We start from the raw sequence: 9,285 nt of genomic DNA on the forward strand, positions 1-9,285 counted from the left end.
GGAACTCTGGGGCACAGGCTTCTAACAACATTGCTTAAATAATTTTGAGACCATCTGACTGAGTCAAGATTCCAGAATTCTATTGAAGAAGCCAGTGGGTCATGAGATTGCTAGCACAAAACTGAGAGGAATGAGGACTAACTACCCAGGGCTGAATGAACTGATGAAGAATTATTTTAGGTTAGTTTGGATTATTCCTGATGTCTTAATGTTCTATTTTCTATACACAAGGAATCCCTTACTCTTTTCCCTTCAGCTATCTATAATTCATAAGACATTCATCCTTTTCTCCCTGCTTGGACCCTCAAGAATTTGGAAACTCTAATTGATGTTCTTGTTTTTATAGCAAAATAATTATTCACATAGGTTCAACCAGAATCTGTCCTCCTTGTTAAGAGGATATAACTGGAGATATTGGTTATATAACCAAGGCTTTGACTGGTATGTGATGTTTGAGAATGATACTCATTTAATCAGATGTGGCACTTTCAAGGAAGGAAGGTTGACTTTGTGGAGCCAATGCTTATGAAACACTCTTAGAAAAATTGGTCTAGTTGTATAAGCATCAGACCATGTAACATAGCGAACCTTGTTGCAGATGACTGTGGTTAACAGTACAAACATAAGAATTTCACTAGCTAGAACAAATGTGTATCACTTTTAGAAGGTTGTTAACAATTGGGTGATATGTGGGAAAAATACACCTAATGCAAACTATGGGCTATAATTAACAGGAATATTTTAGTGTTCGTTCATCGGTTGTAACAAAGGTACCATACCAATGCCAAGTGTCAATAATAAGGGGGTGTAAGGGGTGTGGAGTTTTTCTTTTTGGAGTAATGAAAAGGTTCTAAAATTGACTGTGATGATGAATACGCAACTCTATATACCACGAGCCATAGATTGTATACTTTGGATGGATTGTTCCATCCCTAGGAACACATGACCTGGAGTGAGCAGTCATAAATGTATCTGAGGTTATGAAACAGAGATTTAATACCATCTTCAATGCTCTTCAGGCCCTCTAGTCTGAAGTTGACAGCTTAGCATCAGTGTTCTTGCAAAACAGACAGGCTCCAGATTCCCGGACTTCCCAATAGCAATGTTGCATTTATGTTAATACATCTGGCATGGTGATAAATAACTTGAATATCTTCAAGACCAAGTTAAGGTGATTTCATGATATCAGTTAGGCTCAAACATTTCAGTGGACAGAGGCCTTTCCTTGTCATAAGGTAGATGCTAAAACAGTTGCTAAAAACACTTTTAGTAAATGTATTTCCAGCCTGGGGAATGCTTTCAATTATTTCTAGTGACCAAGGCACTCATTTTACTGCACAGGTCATTAAAATTTGTTAAAGGTTCTACAAACAAGTTGGCATTATCATTATCCCTACCACCCTCAACCCTCTGGGAAGGTGGAGAGAACAAATGGCATACTTAAACTGTCCAAATTAAATGAGGAAACCAGGTTACCTTGGCCTAACGTTCTTCCACTGACCCTATGATTATTCGAAGTTCACCTTTTGGGAAACGTAAACTTTCTCCCTCTGAAATTATCACTGGAAGACATAGGTCAATTGGCCTCCATCTTAAAACTGATCCCTTGTTCCCAGTAGGAGATAATTCAATACCGTAAATCTCTAATGACTTATGCAAAAGGTTATTTCCAACAGGTGAGGGGCACATTTCCAGATCCAACTTACCCTCAGACTCCTCACACTCTAACTTCCGAAGACTGGAGATACTGGAAGTGACATCAATGCAAAACAGCCCCAAACCACCCTGGAAGGGACTTACCAGGTACTTTTAACTTCTGACACTGCAGTCAAACTAGAAGGGATTGAACCTAGGTTCACATCTCACAACATAAAAAGGCCCTCTTCCAAAAGACATTCCAATCACAGGAAATTCCAAAGATTCAGAGGTTGCTACCTTAGGGGCTGGGGACAAAGGCCTGCCAATTTATCATCATACTACAATTTCCCAGTGAGGGGAAAAGCAGTAAAGATTTTGGGGGGATTGAACTGTTATTACAATGGATGGTATTATTATATGAAAAGCAGAGCTTGTGGTAGGCAGAATAATGTCTCCCTCACCCCACCCCACTCTCAAGAAGTCCATGTCCTAATGTCCAGGACCTGTGTATCTGTTATCTTAGAAGGCAAAAGGAATTTTGCAAATGTGGCCAAATTAGAGACATCAAGATAGGGAGATTATCCTGGTTTGTCCAGGTGGGCCAACCAAATCACATGGGTCCTTAAAAAGTGGAAACATTTCCCAGTTATAGTGTGAATCCTTACAGGAGACATCTGTGTGACCCATGTACAGTACTTGTCCAAATTTTGCACCAGAGACTAGCCCAAACTTTAGTGCGGACTTTGACTAATGCCAGACCATGTCCCTGGGCAGCCTCCTGACTCCATGTTGCTCTTATCCAAGATAGTGCAAAATACTACCAAACCACAGAATGTACTGTTCTCAGAAAGACTGTACAACTACCCAACTCACATCATGAACCCACTGCAAGACCTCTATCAGTAATTTCCCATTCCTCAATCCCTTTCCCTCTTGTGCCCCTTAAAAATGCTACTGTCTTTGTGCTAATTGGAGTTGAGAACAGCTGTTGTTTATTTTCTCTCCTCTGCTTCATCACTTTGAATAAAGTCTATCCTGCCATTTAAAAAAAAAAAAAAAAAAAAAAGGCCCTCTTCCAATGATTGGAGCTGTGACCATACTGGGGACCTACAACTAAATTTTACTAGGGTGAAAGGTAGACGGCTTCACAAGGTGGACAGCTTCTGCCCAAGGTCACGAACAGGACCCTATGAACTGCTATGTCCCTATCATAGTCCTTGTCATATTATTCCTTGCACTTTTTGTTGCATTTTTATTGTTTTCATACCCCTTTTGCACACTTTTTCCATCCTCCTTAGAAAATAGTACCACTATAGATGTTTAAACTGTTCCTGTCTGCCTCTTCCTTCCTGCCAGTGACTAATTTTTGGAGATTCCAAATATCACAGTGTCTTACAATCAGGCTAACACCCATACTTACAGGATCAAGCTACAGCCTTTGTCATTCATGTCTTGTTTTAACTTCACAAAATTTGTAAACAGATCAGACCTACTCCTTGATGGCCTGATATGTTATGCATTAACACGATTGGCCCAGAGATTACACTTACTGCATATCATCTTATCCTCAACCCAAGATACCTGATGGGACAGCTCCCACTATGTATAATATAATGCTCCATTTAAAAACGACATTTTGTCCCCTTTTAGATTTGTGACATTATTACAATTCCATAAGTAGCACAGGGTTACAAATAGCCAACTCAAGCCTTCCCCGATCAGAAAATTATTGTTGCTGTTAGCCCATTTCCCTTTACACGATTTTAATTTTACTTGTAAATGTAATTTTAATTTACTTCCTCTTCCTTTCTTGTTACCTTACGTTTCACAGCACTGCTGTAACCGGTAATAAGTTAACAATCTATTTGCTCCCCATGGTCTTTTGATTAGTCCCTTATTGGCTGTGTCACTTTACATGTTATCTTTTGTTAATTAAACTATGTACAGCACTACTGTACACTGTTAACTAGTGCTTACCCCTGCTCTTCAAAGACATTCTTAGACCCCTACTTCCAATGTCACTATCTCCACCTCCCTTTAATAAGGGTTTTAATCCCATAAAAACCCTTATGATTGGGGGAGACAGATTTGAGGCCTTATTGCCTCCTGTTTTCCTACACAGTGTGCTCTGTAATAAAACTTATTCTCCCTTTGAAACCCTGGTGTTATAGATTGGCTTATATGCACATCGGGCAGCAAATCCAGTTCAGTAACAATTTTGTTGACTCCTATTGGGGACCAGAGAGCCCAACTTCCCAAAACCCTGGAGCCACCACTAGTTGGGTGAATGTGGTAATCGAGTCTAAGCGGCCGCCTGAACCTGTTAGTCTAGAAGCGGTGGTGAAATTTGTCCTGCCCTGGCGGCCCCCAGGCTCATCAGCGCTTTGAAGTTTCCAAGGGAGAAACAGTTCCAGGTCCCAACGTGCGACTGGGTGAGTAGGTCATCAAGGCAAAAATATATCAGGAAGACAGTACAGGGCTCACGGCTCCTGCACCAGGGTCTGAGGCCCTAGGTCCCGCTTCCAGAACAGTCTCCCTTGCTCCAGCTCTTACTCCTTTCTGTTTTCTGGGTACCATTCTGATTCTGTCTTGAGTTGAAAATTGTAATATACATATGCCTTATCTCTTGCAGGCAAATACTTATTTAACAGTCTGTAAATATTTTGCCAGTTTGTAAGTATTTTTTCCAGCTTTATTTAATGGCTTGTAAATATTTTGCCAGTTTGAAAATTTTGCCATATTCAAGTTAAATATGTTATAAAGTAATGATATTTGATAACTATAAAAATGGGAAATGCTAGTAACTCTGGAGTGCAGCCCATTAGGTTGTATTATAAAAAACTGGGGAAGGTTTGGGTACAAGCCTATGAAAAAGAGTCAAATAGTATTTTATGTAATATGGTATGGATTTAGAAGAAAATAGCCTGAAAATGGATCAGTAGATACAAACAATATATTAATAATCAGACTTGTATTATAACAGGGAAGAAAAATGGGATGAAATCACATATGTACAATCTTTTATGTCTTTGTATCAGAATAAGAATTTACAGAAAAGGGTGCAAAATTAAGTCTCAAACTAGTGAGCTTTATGTTTCTGTGTTTCTGTTTTATTTGCATGTCTAACTTTCTGCTTGTGTCTGTCTGTTGGTTGGATGTATATTTTCCTACCTCCAGATGGTAATACCAAATTAACAATTAAAAATTCTTAGAACTCTATTCAAATTGCTTAGAGATAAATAAGCACTTATATATATGAATTACTACTCTTGTAGCCCCAGAAATTGGGGAAGCCAAACTTCTAGTGCTCTTTGGGCTCCTCCTGCATCCCCCTCTGTGTCCTGACTTAGCTTAGCTCCCCTTCTATAATAATGAGATTTCCCAAATCCTGCTGAAGACCAGTGTTTTTAGCAAAGAATTCAATCTTGTCATTCAGACTTATGAGCCTGGTTACTCAGATCTTTGCCATTAATTTACAGGACTGCTGGTAAAGGTCATGTAAAAAATCTAGATAGCAAAAACTATTTGAAAGAATAAAGGATCCTCCCAAGCTAAAACTATGGCTAAGTAAGCCCCAAATAACCCTCTAGGCACCAGGATTCAGGACTTTAGTACTTGTGATTATTGTAAACAACTAAAACTGTCAATTAAATAGAGTTTTTTTAACCTTGCAGGATATTATAAAAATTAGATTCCTGGTTTTTCCTTGATGGCTCAGCCTTTATATAAGGTGAAGAGCTGGGTGGGTTGAGCGCCTGTTTGGAATAAACTGGTCAAGGTCCCTTTAAGGAAATGAAGCATAGTTTGCCCAATACTCCCACTCTGGGACTCCCAGTAGGGACAGCTATGGGGGAAAGGCTGGGTGCAAAAAAGATAGGGAAGGTGTGGGTTTAGCTTAGAATTCTTTCTACTGGGCCTAAAGATTAGGGAGAATGTTACAGAAAAGGACATGTTTTGCATAGTTTGTCCTGTAATTCCCCAATTTGGAGTGATTTTTTTTTCCCCTAATATTATCTTTGCAACAGTAACCACAGAAGGCAAATCATTATTAAAACATTTTTATAGCCTTGGGATGAGAGTTACTGAAAAGCATCCTCTGTGATCTCTATGAGTGCAATTCAACCATGCAATTTTGTTCTCCCTGGGATTATACAGGTACTGATAAAAAAAAAAAGCTAGTATTATATCTATTAGATCTTTAAGATGATGAAACTACAGGTTTGTATTTAATGAAATTAAGTTATTATTTTGACAAATTTTATTTTAAAATAATTGTGTTTTGTGAGATGTAAGAAGGCAGATCAAGGATCTTTTTTGATAACTTGAAATCCGCAGGTGTGTGAGGTGTACAGGATATGCTTTGTTAAAGAAAAGAGTATAGTTTTGTCCTAAAGTAAAATAGCTAGTTTTCGCAGAATAAGAAGCAGGAATATGTAAGCAAGACTTGAACAGATATAAAAATTTGTAGAGGGTTTATGGAAGTGAATTTTTTTTTGTCACAGTCAATCTGACTAAAATTTAATAAGCTTCTTTAAGGAAGTATAGTTTTGTCCTATAGTAAAATGACTGGTTTTCCCAGAATATAAAGCAGTGTATAAGAAAAAGCCTCAATGAATATGGAGGGTTGTGGAAAGCTTGTAGAAATGAATTTTATCTGTCATGGTCAGTGCTGACCAAGACTGGATAAGCTTATTTATCAAATAGTACACTGATGCAAAACTGCAATTTAGTTTTCTCTCTGTTAAAGTGACAAAGTTTTCTTGAATTATTGATCTGTTCTTAGTAAAAGGTTGTAAAGTTTTTTTTCTCCCAAATAATCAATATAAAATGTAGAGAGTCTGTGTTTTATCAGAATAACTTCTTGTACTTTATGTTGACCTTAACATATCCTTGGTGGTTTAAGAAAAAACAAAGGCCCTATATTGTATCAAAATAATGTCCTGGTTGACTAATCATCCTTTATTATTTTAGAAGACAAGTCTTCTCACTTTTAAAGAAATTAAGTTTTCATGTTAACTTCTATTTTAAAAGAAGATCTGCATGATATTAGACAACAGTATCATGTTATTAGTCATGCTTTCAGTCATTTTAGTCATTTAGTCATGCTTTTAGTTTTTTTTTTTTAATGTTATGTGTTACAGAAACAACCAGATTTTCTTGTCAGTTACATTGTTTTACTTTGCTTCTCTAAAACTTTGTACAATATGCTACAGGTCAGAGCATCATCTTCAACAAAAAGAGACTTTAGAAGAGAAGTATTTAATTATGTTCTACCTGTTAATTAACATAACCCTGGTAAAAATGTAAATGCGAGACAGGAAAAACCTGCTACAGTCTATAGTTAATGACCACAATATAAGCTTATTGTCAATTTTTTTTTAATTTCTGGATATAGCATCATTTGGAAAATGTTCATAAGAGAATTAGAGCCTAGACTGTAAGCTCTTGCAGCAGTCACATTTGTTCCTGGGCTTTAATTGTTATTTCTAAATTCTGAGATGCTTTGCTCTTTGTGTGTAACCAGTAGCTTCCTGGGACTCCCTGTGACACCAGAGAGTTAGAGTTGGAGTTCTCCAGCTCTGAAGATGCTAAAGAAGCTCATTAATTCTAAAAAGACAACCCCATACAGCAACTGCTGTATCCTCTGTACAAGTTTAAATGGTTGCATCCAACCATTTCACCAAATGGTGTCCGTCCATCTAGAATGACACAAGCATGTAAAGAACAGTAGCAATCAAGCCGTCAACATCTGTAACCTAGAGTTAATCACCTATAAGAGCCATCTAGAACAGCAGATGGTAACTGAGAGTGGTGCTAATCTTAAAAAGGGGGGAATTGTTAAATAAAATCTAGTAGGTCCAACATGGAGGCATCCATGCTAGGCCCCACATCAGCAAAACCAAAAACCCAAGCTAGTTTCTGTTTCTTTTGAATGCCTGGCTTGCCCAGAAAAAAAAAAAAAAACTTAAATACAACCATAAGTTATTGCCAGCTAAACTGCTTCCCACTTTGTAAAACCCCTTGTGTAAAATGGAAACTTAATGTCAGTCAATCACAACAGTTCCCCACTTGCTTCCTTATTTGCCCTAATGAGCTTCTCCTTTCCACCCCCTCGGTGGAGCTACCTTCTACTTTCTGAATCAGATGCTGCCCAATTCATGAATCACTCAATAAAGCTGTAAAGATTCTAAATTGCATGAAAAGCTTTTCTTTTTCAGTTCCCCCTAACCATGCATCCAAGCTTATATTTTTTAGTATATGTGTTATTGAAAACTAGGAGAAAGAAGAAATGAACATGGAGTTGGAGAAAAGATAAAGTTCGCATAGTTCTGTGTTGAACCAGTACCAGCCCTCTGGGATAGGGTTTGTGATTATCAGCACAAACAGGGTTGTATTTTCATAGAACTACTAAGAAATAAATTACCTCACATTTTTACATTGGGCAGGTTATTCAATCCATTCACCAATTCGTACTATGCACCCACATATACCACCACCATACACACACGCACACTCACACATTCTTAAGAGAATAGCTCAATAAAATACCACTGCCATAAACAAGACAGCAGCCAAGACACATCTGTATTGCATGTAATATTATGAAATTATTAATTCATGCTGCAAGTTTATATACAGGCATAGTAGTATTGTTTATCACACGACAAGAGGCCAGCCTTGGATAAATCAGAAGCAAAATGACCCACAAAGTGAGACTTCTAGGGAATGGACTTGCATTGAATATAATGCCATAGACAAGTAAAAGTCACTCACCTGTGGACTTGAATTTGAGGAAGTCAGAAGCAACAATGGACTCCACTGTGGAGAGTCAAAGGGTTTTACAATCTCTTCCAACTTCAGTTTACATCCTTATAAAGCACTGAATAGAATTCAAGCTTTTTAGAGAACTTATCTATTTGCTTAAGGGTCAATGCCCGGAAGGCTAGCCTCAGCACAGTTCAGTGACATGGAGGAAAAGTGCCCCAAACACAGAGTGGACTTGGGAAACAGGCCGAGGGTGTCAATAAGCTTCGGAAAGTGCTGATTCACCTCGCGGGGAGAGGGGAGACTCCAGCCCAGGGGACCAAGCAAGAGCACTGTGACTCCAGCTGCCCCACTCGTCTTTGTACGGGCCCCTCTCTTGAAAAGTTACTTAAAAACATAACAAGAAAATACCTTTAAATTGTTTTCCTCAATTTAAAAGTTTACTCTTGGAAAATCCTTAGGTGGCAGGCTCCTAATGCTCCTGACCCAGCTCCAGAGTTTCCATGGAGACAGACAACTTAAAAATACACCTAAAACAGCCTTTTACTCAAAACCCTGAGTGCAGATGACCCTTGCACCCTGGCCTGAAGAGTCAATAACCAGGCTCTGCCCACTGGGTGTTATCTGTGTAAGTATAGACATATGATTTTTAAAGTTCAAATTAGTAGAAACCCAGTCAGATAAATGCATGCAGATATCACACATCCCCCACCTGTTCTTAATCCTTCCGTTTTTCTCAAAAAGCTTTTATGCGATCTCGCTCTCTGCCTGACTCTCCCCTTTCCTGGGGGTGCCTCATTACAGCCTTCAGTGATAAGTCATAGCAGCCAACATCAGTCACGCTCCTACTGGGTGCCTGGTCCAGGTGGAGAGGTTTACTCA

The 9,285-nt window shown here is 38.5% G+C and overlaps 1 protein-coding gene across 3 annotated transcripts in view; it reads right to left on the reverse strand.

The window, feature by feature from the left end:
• ABCB11 (ATP binding cassette subfamily B member 11) overlaps positions 1-8,505 on the reverse strand; it is a 115,839-nt gene extending 107,334 nt beyond the window's left edge. For all 3 annotated transcript variants that reach the window (XR_005218886.1, XM_037850086.1, XM_037850084.1), the window contains exon 1: positions 8,413-8,505. The gene's annotated coding sequence lies outside the window, so the exon portion shown is untranslated. The remainder of the gene's footprint in view (positions 1-8,412) is intronic.
• Between the last annotated feature and the right edge of the window lie 780 nt (positions 8,506-9,285).

Source organism: Choloepus didactylus, chromosome 9 (assembly GCF_015220235.1).
Source record: "Choloepus didactylus isolate mChoDid1 chromosome 9, mChoDid1.pri, whole genome shotgun sequence".
NCBI lineage: Eukaryota > Metazoa > Chordata > Mammalia > Pilosa > Megalonychidae > Choloepus > Choloepus didactylus.